The 13,669-nt window shown below is 49.5% G+C and overlaps 1 long non-coding RNA gene across 2 annotated transcripts in view; it reads left to right on the forward strand.

Annotated features, from left to right (window-relative positions):
* The first annotated feature begins 1,415 nt into the window (after positions 1–1,415).
* LOC115504141 overlaps positions 1,416–13,669 on the forward strand; it is a 47,638-nt gene continuing 35,384 nt past the window's right edge. The window contains exons 1-3 of one of the 2 annotated variants that reach the window (XR_004343045.1): positions 1,416–1,777; positions 11,675–11,966; positions 13,147–13,238. This is a non-coding gene — a long non-coding RNA (uncharacterized LOC115504141). Of the gene's footprint in view, positions 1,778–11,674; positions 13,239–13,669 lie in introns of both variants that reach the window. The other variant, XR_003965599.1, reaches the window with a different exon arrangement.

Here is a 13,669-nt window from a genome sequence, read left to right on the forward strand (position 1 = left end):
AGCGGGCTCCAGGCTCCAGGCAGTCTGCACAGAGCCCGACGTGGGGCTTGAACCCACGAACCGTGAGATCATGACCTGAGCCGAAGTTGGACGCTCAACCAACTGAGCCCCCCAGGCGCCCCGTCCTCTTTCTGTCCCTATAGAGATTTGTCCTTTTGTTGAGGCACCTGATGCGTGGTAAGCCAATGATTGACATAGTTCTTGAAGCACAGAAAGCTTTATTATCAGAAGGGCAGCCCAACGAGGAGGCAGGGGGTCATTCCCAAAGCTGCCTTGCCTTGTTGAATCTAGGGACAGTTTATATGTGATTGGTTAGGAATGCGAGTATGTGAAGGGAAGTTTATGGGCTTCTTGAAAGTTGAGGGTAGTCTTGAAACCACTGAAGGTATGCATTCTTCTGGACAGTGAGGCGCCATCGGGATCTGCCTGGTACATCAGATAGTTTTAAGAAAAATGTTATCATCTGTTTTCCATCAGATTCTTATAATCAATGTGCAAACAAGGGATAAAGTGGGAAGGGCAAAGTTAATGATGAGTCATGCACAGGGCTTAGGGAAACACAAGAAAAGAATGGGATGGGAGGCTAGGTTAATAATACAACTATGGTACAGCTTCTGCTCTCAGCAGGTCCCAGAACCAAGTGTCTGGCCTCGCTTTCCATAATGTTGTGTAAGTGGAATCACACAGCACGTACCGGTTGGTGGTTTCGTCACTCAGCATGTGTTTGCTGTTGAGCAACACTGGGTGAAGCGGTAGCTGGCAAAAAACGACTGATGATAGATGCATAGAAGTGGAAAAAATAGAATTACGTGATGAACCAAAGTGTTAATGTAGTGGGTACTGATAATAATACCATTAGTAATGGTACTTAGTAATAGTAATGGAGTACCCCTACATGTCTGTACATTATCAGTCTTTTCTTTTTTTTTAATGTTGATTGATTGGAGAAAGCGTGAGTGGTGCAGGGGCAGAGAGCAAGAGAGAGAGAATCCCAAGCAGGCTCTGGGCCAGCAGCACAGAGTCTGACATGGGGCTCAATCCCACGAACTGTGAGACCGTGATCTGAGCCGAAATCAAGAGTCAGATGCTTAACCGACCGAGCCAACCATGCATCCCTGTACATTATAAAACATCTTTTATGTGTGTGTGAAAGTTTTCATAAACCTGGAGAAAAATACGTATGTTTTTAAGTCAGAGGTTCCTACTTTAAAAAAAATTTTTTTTTTTAGTTGATTTTTGAGAGAGACAGACAGTGTGAGGGGGAGAGGGCAGAGAGAGAGAAGAGGGAGAGAGAGAAAATCCCAAGCAGGCTCTGCACCACCAGCATAGAGCCTGATGCAGGGCTCGAACTCACGAAACCGTGAGATCATGACCTGAGCCAAAACCAAGAGTCAGACACCGAACCCACTGAGCCACCCAGGTGCCCCCAGAGGTTTCTACTTTTATCCATTATCTTAAAGTAGTGGTATCCAGTTATGAATTCCAGTACCTCTTAGGGATGCGGAGAGGTTGACAATGGGATGCTTCCAGTTTTTTTCTGAATACTTTTAAAAGGCTTTGGAAATTCCAGCACTTACCATAGTTAGCCACACTTGCTGATGCGTCCACTATGTTTTATTTCAGCCTGTTGGAGTCACCCTGGTTACCTTGTGCTTGAAACGTGCTCAGAACGTGCTTGAAACGTGCCAGAAACGTGTGGGCAGGTCATGCCTGACAACGACAACTGGGGAGACTCCTCATCTGTTAGGTGCTGTTCGGGAGGCCTGCATCTTAACACGTGTGTGAGGTTCATGGGTGAGAAATGATGAAGGGTGGCTGGTCAAGGGGAGGAGATGAGGGGCAGCTCCCAGGAGCGGCCTCACCCCCATGTGACAGTGATGGGGATCTGCACACACTGGGAGTGGTGACTGGGGTGGGTCCTGTGTGCTTGAGGACCACAGGGCCACCTGTAGCTCATACAGACCCTTTGTGCCGATGGAAGAAGGCCTCACTGGGGAGATGGCCAGAAGCTGTGTGCCCACTCCGGCAGGTGTGCCCCTTTGGGCACCAGGCCTGGTGGGCAAAGCACCCCCTTGGTGGCACACACTGTCCGGCTCTACCTGGTGGCCTCAGGGTAAGACAGGCTTGGTCCTCAGCCTCTTGCAGCTTGTATTTAGGGACAGGGGCAGACCAGTACACGGAGAAACGAAGGTTGGGAGCGGTTTCCGTTCGCTCAGGGGGGAGGCCTGAGGAGGGGACCTGGCGTCAAATGGCTGGTGCGGCACGATGTCACGAACAGGAAGCGTAGGAGGTACAGGCCAGCTTTGTGTCGTGGACGGTCGCGGATGTCTTCAGGTTTCCTCCCCACTTGGGTTTTAGTTCATCCTGGGCCTCTTTGGCTTCTCTGTGGTTTGTTTGAAGGGTCATGTGGAGCCGGGTCAGGCCAGCCAGGACTAGTCCCATCTGAGAGCTGTGCTTGTTTGGGAGTGTGGGTGCAGGGGCATGGCAGTCCGCTCTTCTCTGGGAGGCTGAGGTGCTGGTCTCCCTTTGACTCAGTCGCGGCCCTGCCTTCGTGAGGAAAGGGAGTACCAGCTCCTCCCCTTGTTGCCCTGGACCTGCGGGCCTGCTTGGACGGTATACACCAGCGGCCTGCAGTGTAGGTAGGACCCCGGCATCCCAGGGAGCCCCAGGTCCCTCTGGGAGCTTAAGGAGGGAATTCCCTAAGCAGAGTACACCACAGATCAACAAAATGGGTGTGGGGGGACACCTAGACCTTAAAATACGTGAAGAATGCCCTAGTGTGCACCTAGGATTTTTGGAAAGAAACCAGCTGACCTCCTGTAGCCTGGGTCAGGGCATCTAGGAGAAGAAAGACTCACTGTGGGGCCGTTTGGCACGCGGGGTTGTGTAAGTCACATGTAAAACTGCATGTTGGTTCGTGGCATTTTCTGTGGGCAGATGGCAGGTCCCCTCGCCCTGCGGTCCCCCTGCCCTCTGATTTGGGCGTTTCTCCTGTACGAGACGGGGGCCCTGAAGCGTCTGGGAAGAGAAGCTGGAACAGGCACAGGACATAGGCCACCAGGATGCTGGTCGCCAGTGCTCGTGCCCAGTGGGGATGCTCCCCTGGACCCAGGGTTGTCCTCCCTGACGTGAGGCCACCAAGCTGAAAAGACTTTCTTCAGTTTCTTCCGGCGTAAAAGGCTTCCACTGTGCGAGGACTCAGGAATCACGCATAAGTGTGGCTTCTTGGCCTTTTCAGGGGCAGCGGTGGCTGAGAGGATCCACAAAGGCCCAGGTGCATGGCCGTACAGACTTGCCCATCCCTGCTGCCCACATTTCTGCACACGCTGTGCTCATATCACGTGCCCTTAGCTCTCTTTCCCCACGCTGAGAATCCTCCCAAGTTCTTATCCCATGTCTAGACTCAGGAATGCTAGGAAAAAACCACAACCCTACACATTCCTCCTCCCTCTGGAGGGGCCCACTTCTCTGGTATGAAGCCGAGCGCTGCCCACAGCAGTTAGACTTGTCTGGACGTGTCCGGAGTCAGGCCACGAGCCCCTGCTCCAGCCATGCAGATGCACAGGGCGTGTTCTCAACGTTCTGCCCGAGCCTTCATACATATTCTGAGTCTTCTCCCCAAATGGAAGATTACCTTTAATACAAAGTGATCACCAGCAATTTGAAAACCAGACAGAGATCCCTCTGAAAAGGCTGTAATCCTGGTGATGCCAACACTGAGAAGGGCCGAGTAAGAGGGAGTAGCTGCCACTCCTCAGTGTCCACTGTGTTGACTTGTTCCTTTGGAAGGAGTGTTCCTGCAGGTACTGTAAGAGAGTGTCTTACAGTGGCCACACCACCCGTAAAAGTGGCCCAAACTTGCGCTCCCCGAGCTGTCCAAGGGTGTCCCCTCTGTGGCACCATTGGACTTGCTATCTCCAGACATCGCCATACACCTCCTTGCCTTCCCTGGTCTCGGACCCTGGGATCTTGGAAGTGCACGGATTAATGCAGCGGCGCCCCCCCAGAGCAGCTGCGGAGGGAGTAGATTGCAGCCTCCAAGCTGAGCCTGGCATCAGAGAGGCCAGGCACAGCTGTGCAGGGTCCGTGCTGGGTCCGTGCTGGGTCTGTGCAGGGTCCGTGCTGGGTCCGTGCTGGGTCCGTGCTGGATCCGTGCTGAGTCCGTGCTGGGTCCGTGCTGGGTCCGTGCTGGGTCCATGCTGGGTCTATGCTGGGTCCCTGCTGGGTCCCTGCTGGGTCTGTGCTGGGTCCGTGCTGAATCCGTGCTTGCTTCGTGCTGGGTCTGTGCTGAGTCTGTGCTGAATCTGTGCTGAGCCCTGACTTTGGTGGGGGTGTATGGGGGGTCCTGCACCAGCACAAGTGACCCCCACCCATAGAGGGCCTGCACCCAGCGCCTCTCAGCAATTCACTCCTTTGTCCCACCAATGAGTGAAGCATCCTCCTTCACTGGGATTTGGTGAAGGCTTCTCTACATTCACTTCAGGCACCTCCTGGGTCCTGGGGTGAGGCCAGAATCAGCCCCACAGGTAGCGCTGGACTCCCAGGCCGAGGTCAGGAAATCAGTCTCTCTCTCCTAGGGAGCCTACTTCAGGGCTTTTCCTACCTTAAGTCCTAACAAGAGTGAGTCTGTCCCATCGGATCTCCCGGGCCCCCCAGTAGTGTCTAAACTCTGGAATGGGCAGAAGAATCTCAATGGCTAGAGGTCCCCTCTCTGGGAGGTGCAGGGTGGGAAATGACCCGTGCTGCAGCATTGCCTGGAACCGCCCAGAACACTGGCCTGGGCTCCATCCACTGCTGCCTGTAAATGCGAGTCAGCTGGGCCACTGTGGACCCAGGTGTAGTGCAGTGTCCCCACCGGAGATGTACCAGGGTCCCCGGCCCAGGAGGGCCAGTCCAGCCTCCAGAGCCACAGCCATCTGCCCCTGGCCTCATTGCCTCACTGGCAAAGGGACTTTGCCCCGTGTATCACACCTGGGCTTGCAGAGAAGGCACTGACTGTCCCGTGTGCAGGACTCCCTCCAGAAGTCAACACCATCAGCCTGGTATTGGGTCTCTGCAGCCCGCCGGGGGCCTGGGGACTTGTTTCTGAGGGAAGGATGAGAAGTGAACGCTGAGGCCGATGTAGAGGAGAGGGAGGGGGCCTCGCAGGCTCGTTTGCTTCTGTGGTCATTCCTGCAGTCAGAGGCCACATGTCCGATTGCAGCGCGTGCGAGGGTGAAATTGGCTCTTCCAACAATGTTTAGAAACATTGTCACATTTATATTCAGCACGTCTTCACCACTGCTAACACTGGCAGCCCTCTGCCCAACAAGGAAGCCCACCTGGGTGCCTTCCAGGAGTCCTGTCATGGCCCCAGGTGGCCTGTTAGAGAGCTGTGGCCACGCAGGCTCCCCTCCTGGGTCCTGGGCACCAGTCACCCATCATGAAAGGAGAGTTGGGGTGAGTTTCTGCCCTCTGCTTAGAAATCTAAAAGATGGAACATTTTCTGTATTTTAGGCAACTCTCCGGGACATTTGTGTTCCCTCAACCTCACTTAAATCTCTCTCTGGAAAAATTCTTAGTCCAAGGTGGATGGTATTTCCCTGATCCTACCCCTGACAATGATGAAAATTATTAAATTTTATTTTATTTAAAATACACTTATTCTTTCATTGTGAAAGTAACAGAAGTAGCACTTTTAAAAAAATGTGTATGATTTATGGTCAAGTTAGCTACGTACAATGTATACAGTGGGCCCTTGGCTTTGGGAGTAGATTCCTGTGATTCATCGCTTACATACAACACCCAGTGCTCGTCCCAACAAGTGCCCTCCTCAATGCCCATCACCCGTTTCCCCTCTCCCCCACCTCTCTACTCCCTCAACCCTCAGTTTGTTCTCTGTATTTAAGGGTCTCTTATGGTTTGCCTCCCTCCCTCTCTGTTTGTAACTATTTTTTCCCCTTCCCTTCCCCTATGGTCTTCTGTTATGTTTCTCAAATTCCACATATGAGTGAAAACATGATATCTGCCTTTCTCTGACTGACTTATTTCACTTAGAATAATACCCTCCAGTTCCATCCATGTTGTTGCAAATGGCAAGATTTCAATCCTTTTTCATTACTGAGTAGTATTCCACTTTATTTATAACTCACATCCTCTTTATCCATTCATCAGTCAACGGACACTTGGGCTTTTTCCATAATTTGGCTATTGTTGATAGTGCTGCTGTAAACATTGGGGTGCACGTCCCCCTTCGAATCAGCACTCCTGTATCCTTTGAATAAATTCCTAGTAGTGCAACTGCTGGGTCGTAGGGTAGTTCTGTTTTTATTTTTTGGAGGAACCTCCACACTGTTTTCCAGAGCGGCTGCACCAGTTTGCATTCCCACCAGCAGTGCAAAAGAGATCCTCTTTGCATCCTCGCCAGCATCTGTTGTTTGCTGAGTTGTTAACGTGAGCCACTCTGACAGGTGTGAGGTGGTATCTCAGTGTGGTTTTGATTTGTGTTTCCCTGATGATGAGTGATGTTGAGCATTTTTTCATGTGTCGGTTGGCCACCTGGATGTCTTCTTTGGAAAAGTGTCTCTTCATGTCTTCTGCCCATTTCTTCACTGGATTATTTGTGTTTTGGGTGTTGAGTTTGATAAGATTTTGGATACTGACCCTTTATCTGATATGTCATTTGCAAATATCTTCTCCCATTCCGTCGGTTGCCTTTTAGTTTTGCTGATTGATTCGTTCGCTGTGCAGAAGCTTTTTATCTTGATGAGGTCCCTGTAGTTCATTTTTGTTTTTACTTCCCCGCCTTTGGAGACGTGTTGAGTAAGAAGTTGCTATGGCCGAGGTCAAAGAGATTGTTGCCTCTTTTCTCCTCTAGGATTTTGGTGGCTTCCTGTCTCACATTTAGGTCTTTTATCCATTTTACATTTATTTTTGTGTATGGTGTAAGAAAGTGGTCCAGTTTCATTCTTCTGCATCTTATTTATTTATTTATTTATTTATTTCAATGTTTATTTATTTTTGAGAGAGAGAGAGAGACAGAGGCAGAGTGCAAGTGGGAGAGGGGCAGAGAGAGAGGGAGACCCAGATCCGAAGCAGGCTCCAGGCTCCAGGCTCTGAGCTGTCAGCACAGAGCCCGACGCGGGGCTCGAACTCACGAACTGTGAGATCATGACCTGAGCTGAAGTCAGCCGCTTAACTGACTGAGCCACCCAGGTGCCCCTCATTCTTCTGCATGTTGCTGTCCAGTTCTCCCAGCACCATTTGCTAAAGAGACTGTCTTTTTCCCATTGGATACTCTTTCCTGTTTTGTCAAAGATTAATTGGCCATACATTTGTAGGTCCAATTCTGGGTTCTCTATTCTATTCCATTGGTCTAGGTGTCTGTTTTTTGTGCCAATACCATACTGTCTTGATGGTTATAGCTTTGTAGTAAAGGCTAAAGTCTGGGATTACGATGCCTCCTGCTTTTTTTTCTTTTCACCATTTCTTTGGCTATGCAGGGTCTTTTGTGGTTTCATACAAATTTCAGGATTGTTTGTTCTAGTTCTGCAAAGAATGCTGGTGTTCTTTGATAAGGATTGCATTGAATGTGTAGATTGCTTTGGGTAGTACCGACATTTTAACAATATTTGTTCTTCCAGTCCATGAGCACGGAATGTTTTTTTCATTTCTTTGTGTTGTCTTCAATTTCTTTCATAAACTTCCTATAGTTTTCAGCATACAGATCTTTTACGTCTTTGGTTAGGTTATTCCTAGGTATTTTATGGTTCTTGGTGCAATTGTGAATGGGATCGATTCTTTCTCTTTCTGTTGCTTCATCCCTGGTGTATAGAAATGCAACCAATTTCTATACGTTGATTTTATATCCTGCGACTTTGCTGAATTTATATATCAGTTCTAGCAGTTTTTTGGTGGAGCCTCTTGGGTTTTCCATGTAGAGTATCATGTCATCTGTGAAAAGTGAAAGTTTGACCTCTTTGCCAATTTGAATGCCTTTTATTTCATTTTGTTGTCTGATTGCTGTAGCTAGGACTTCCAACTCTATGTTAAACAACAGTGGTGAGGGTGGCCAACCCTGTCGTGTTCCTAATTTCAGGGAGAAAGCTCTCAGTTTTTCCCCATTGAAGATGATATTAGTGTGGGCCTTTCATATATGGCTAGAAGAAACAGTTCTGTGAAGCCAACATGATCTGTCATGTAAATATAAGAGCTGTGAAAATAGGTAATAGACAGGAAGGAGATACAGGCTACATATATTTTAACTTAAGATTTGTAGCTATCTGTGCATTAATTTTTAACAATTTTATTGAGATCTACTTTTCATATAGTGAAACCTTCAGGTTTTAACTGCACATGTTGGTAAGTTGTGACAAATGTGGAAAGTCAGACAAGATGCATGACAATGTCATGGCTCCAGAAAGCCCCCTGCTTCCTTCCTGGTCATTATCCCGCCCAGAGGCCACCACACCCCTAACCGCCTTCCTAATGTGGCCACTTCTGGCTCCTGTCACAACTCTGGATGTTTCTGTATGGGGCTGAAGAGTCTGAGTGAGCACTTGTCTCACAACTGGATTCTTAGTCTCCATTTTAGTATAAACCGCATCCTTAATTTGTCTTCCTAAGATGTGGTTTCAGTGTTTTTCTAAAGTGGACTGAGAAATCGAGTGTATTGTAAGGCAGTTCTAAGACCAGAATTCTTCCAAATATTCAAAAATTATTTTCTGTTTAATAGTTATCTTGTCTATACCTAATTCAAGATCAATTTTTAAAAGAACTTCAACTTGCCTTTATCTTGATTTTCCAAGTCAAGTTTATCCTGGTTTCATAGAAACCACTTTCTTTCATTAGCACTAGCCAGAAGCTGGTTTCCATAATAATAACGAGCTCAGCAGTAGGGAGAGTGTGGACAAGCGGCATAAACGTGCTTGGGTGCAAACCTAAGTGTCCTGGTGAAGCTCACAGTGAGAAGTGGTCTACTGCTTTTCACTGAAGTGATGAGCCCGCTGAGCCCGCAATCATGTGAGTGGCAGAGCAGAGATGGGTGTGTTACAGGTGCTTTACATACACATACAGACTGATGAGAACACACATGTACGTGCTGCACCCCAGAGGTATCTACTTTCAGCATTTTTCCAGATAGTTTTCCGGGCTCTCAAGTGCTCTCATGCACGTAGAGCTAACATTATTGCAGGGTTCGAGGGAACAGACTGCAAGTGGGGGATGCCCCAAGTAGGACTCTCAGAGCTCAGTGAGAGCTGATGTACTCAGGGCCATGGTTTATTTTTTTTAATTTATTAGTTTTTTTACGTTTATTATTTTTGAGACAGAGAGAGACAGAGCATGAACGGGGGAGGGTTAGAGAGAGAGGGAGACACAGAATCCGAAGCAGGCTCCAGGCTCTGAGCTGTCAGCACAGAGCCCGACGCGGGGCTCGAACTCACGGACCGTGGGATCATGACCTGAGCCGAAGTCGGACGCTTAACCGACTGAGCCACCCAGATGCCCCCCGGCCGTGGTTTATTACAGCAAAGGGATACAGGCGTACGTAACACAAGGAGAAGGCCACAGGGCAGAGTCCAGACAGAGCTCCCAGCTGTCTGTGGACAGCAGTCCTCCTTGGCATCCGCGTGTCCTCACCAGAGCCCAGACTGGGCCACTGGGCCCCTGGGCCACGTGTGCTTTGGTGTTGGCCTCTGGCAAGCTGGGCAGGGATGGTCAGGTTGGGGAGTGTTTTCCTTCCTTTAGATGCCACAGAAGCTCAGACTTTGCCCAGGTACTGTTAGCAGGCAAGTAGAACATGGTGACAGAGGTAAAATGACCTCTGCCTGCAGGAATGCCCTTCCATGTGGCCCGCCCATTCCGTTCTTTCCATCTTCTCCATCTGTCCCACTTGTCTCATCCCTCCTGATGATGTTTTGGGGTGATGGGTTCATAGGGTCTGGGGCCAAAAGCCAAGAAAGAATTCTTGAAGATATCTTTGATGCAAAAAGGTCATTTTATTAAAGTATGTGGACAGGACCCATGGCGGGAAGAGCTGCTCTGGGGTCGTGACAGGTAACTCATTCTTTACCCGTAGGTTGGGAGGGGGTCAGGGATAGAGTAAATCTCTAAGGAATTTTGGAAACAAGGTTTCCAGGACCTTGAGGGGTTAGCTGTTCCTAGGGAGACACCATTTATTACCATTTAGTAAAACCTCGGTCATGAGACCCCCCCAGATGTTTATCGGGGGGGCCGTAAGTTTGGAGTGTGATTGCCAGCATGTATCTTGGGGCAGTTGAGATAAAGGAAAGTAGACTTTACAGGAACCTTGAGGTTGGGATAATGTTAAGCTAAGGTTCTCTTTTGGCCCCAGCAAAGTGTCATCATCGAGGCAGCTGAGCTCCTAGAGGGAGGTCATTCTGCCGGTCTCAAGGACTTCTCAATGGGCTGTAGGCAGTAAGGAAATTTAATTTTTAATTTGCTGCAGTTTCCCACATCACCATGGCAAGCACTTAAACCCCTTTCCTTTGTTCTTGGGGAGCCAGGAGTGTCCGAGGAATATCACACGTATTCCACCGGGGAGGGGGGTGGGGGTGATGCCAGCCTGTATTTGCCCTCGCCGTGCCCCAAGCTCCCTCATCGCTTCCATCCGCCCCACCTGCCTCACTGGCCCCGTCGACCCCACCCCTTCCGTCTACCCCATCCGCTCCACCTCACATGGACCGGCCAGAGTGTGTGCAGGTGGACCTCTTTATGGTTCGAGAAGCCTGCCTCCACTGTGATGACTTCCCGGTGGTCACAGCTCCTGCTTTGGGCAAAGGCCAGTAGATGCTTGGAAGGGTCTTGACCAACCTGAAGAGACTGGCAGATAAATTGCTTGCCTTTTCTCTAGAAGGTCTAGAGAGGCAGTGGTTCCCTAAAGTCTCCCCGAAGATAACTCAGTGAGCCATCATCTTGCTGTTTCCTTTATGATCTGTGGCAAGCCAAAAAGAAAAACAAAAACAAAAAAAACCCACCAACAGCAAAACCAAAGGGCATCACTCTGTATTTATTCCCCTTTCTTCCCACTGACACTCCTGCTCCTGCCTCTTACTCCTTCCCTGGGATTGCAGCCCTCACCCCATTCCCAGTGCACTGGTCTCTGGCTCAGTTTTCTGAAAGACACCATATCACCTCATGCAGAGGCCTAGCCATGCTGAGACAGAACTGAATGTTTGCCCTGTTAGAAAAAAAATGTGAAACATTAAGATAGGAAAACAAAAAAATTATTGTTCCCCCTCTAGGTTTTGTGATTCAGTTCGGGCCTGTGCCTTTTATGCCTTGAGCTATTTTACAGCTTTTAAACTGTAGGAAACTTATAATAATGCAACTAATTATTGCCCATAGAAATGCAACTAAATTTTGTCCTTTGGAATGCAATTGCCCTGTTGATACTGACATCTATTTGTAGATTTATTTCAGCATTTCCGATTGCCTGTATACGAATGTGTCTGAACTCTGCCTTGAACTGGTTGTAATATCTTACGTGTTCCTCACAAGTTAAACAAAGTATACGCCGTGTTGCCGTGTGGTGTGTTTTTTTTTTTTTTTTTTTTTTTATTTGCGTAGGACTCCTGACTTTGAAAACAAATGTCCTTTACAGCCCCCACCCCCAGCCTTTGCCTGGAGTCTGTCTGGAGCAGGTTTGGAAGGGCTTCCCTTACGTGTCTTTCAGCCAGAACACAGCACGGTGCAAAGTGTCACTCGTCTTCCTACTTGTTCACCGTAAACGGTGGCCGAACACGCCACCCCAAGACGGCCACCCCACTTTGGCATAAGATGATTTGAGCAAAAGGCACTTGAAAAACAGCAGGTACAAGAAGAACGTCCGTATCTCCCCTTCTTCCTGAGAGCAGGACACAGACCAGGGTGAAGTTGCTGTCCCTGCACCAGGGGGAAGGAAGTGGTCTTGCCAAGGGACGGGAGCCCAGGCCGAGAGAATTCTTGTTGAAATAACTCCTATCCAGGTATTTTGGATACTTTCCCACTGTCCCTTTCTGTTCACACTAGCATGAAACCTCTCGTTTTTGCCAACCCTGGGTCTTTGTTCTCCTTATGAGGGCTCCCTCCCATGTGATGAAAAACTTATGTAAAATAAACTTGTGTGCTTTCTCCTGCTAAGTCTCAGGCCCAGGCCAGAGACCCCAAGAGGGTTGAGAGAATGGCATTCCTCCCTCCACCAGACGGAGTGCCTCCAGCGCAGGACCCTGTCTGTCTTGCTTCCCTCCCACTGACTCCTCAGTCCCAGAACCCCTCGGGCAGGAAGCGGGGACTGTCTGCCGAGTAAATGATCTGTGTCCACAGCACCCACCCATCTCCTTCCCGCCTCAGCCCATTCACACTCAGACCAGCATCAGCATAAGAGAGGACAGTGGTTTGCTTCCATGCATCCTTTAGGAAGACACGTGCCCTTACAGGGCTTGAGCGGCTGACAAACAAGGACTTCTCTGTGTATACACTGGCACATACTAATGCTCCACGTTCCCAGTGGAGCTCCAGGAGCTAAAAATAACCACGCGTGTTCTGTTTTATACAGAAAAGAGGAAATGTGCAGCTTAGTTTGTAACGTTTACTATTTTTGAAAACCTGATTTTTTTCCACATGTATTTTTAAAATGTCTTTGGAGATGTCCTTGCGGGAAAATGCACAATGCAGATTTCACCAAAGGTCCCTCCATTCTGTAATCCACATCTTCAGGAAACAATTGCTGGAGACCAGATACACTTGACCACGAGATGGGTTTTCGGGAAGCCGCCCAGATGCAGATCACCAGGGGTCATAGGAGGGCCAAAGGGCCCCGGGACCTCGGAAGCCAGGTCTCTGCCTAGTCTGCCCCCTGTGCAAGGAGGGGCACACGATCCCCTGACCACAGGCTGACAGTGGGAGCGCGGGCCTCTGTTATCCTGAGAGATGAGCGAGAGGTGACCGTCATGCAGTGTCGCTCTGACCGCCACTGAGCGCGGTCTTTCGTGAAAAGATGGGAGGGAGGTGTGTGTGCTATAGGTCTTCATCTCGTACTGCGTATTTGCTCCTTAAGTGAGTGTGGGGAGGGTCTCGGTTTCTAAGGCTCCCCTGTAAGAGACGGCAGGCTATGATGGTCATGAGCTGGTGGTGTTCAGTGTTGTTCGCTGCCCTTCCTTCTCACAGGGACGCTGGAAGGTTAAAAAATATGTAAAGAACAAATGAAGTAAAAAGGAAGAGACACAAGTTGCCTACAGCGCAGGAAGTTGGGAACGTGGGTGAGTAATCACAGACCACGGAGGTATTTCCATGAGCAAAGAGCACAGGGACTGCGGGTGGGTGTGTGGGTGTGGGTTTGGCAGAAGAGGGTCCCTGCTGGCTCTGGGCACATCAGAGGGCAGGGCTGCCTGGGCGTCTTCTGGGGGGTTCTTCCCCAAGGCCACCATGGTGGGCCCTTCCCATCAGGACCTCTCCTTCCAGATGCAGGGAGCTGGCTACATGGCTGGCCACTGCAGACCTGAGCAAATGTGCCTGGGGTATAGAGCCAGGGCGGTGGGGGGAGGTGGGAAATGCATAGTATTTTGTAGTAAGGACAATGGCAACAAGACGTATGAAATGAGCATGTTTCCAAAGAAAGTCAGGGGTGATTTGGAAAATGTGATAGGGACAAACTGAGGCCTGATCTCAGTGGTAAGTACCTAGGAATTAA

Source organism: Lynx canadensis, chromosome E3 (assembly GCF_007474595.2).
Source record: "Lynx canadensis isolate LIC74 chromosome E3, mLynCan4.pri.v2, whole genome shotgun sequence".
NCBI classification, from domain to species: Eukaryota; Metazoa; Chordata; class Mammalia; order Carnivora; family Felidae; genus Lynx; species Lynx canadensis.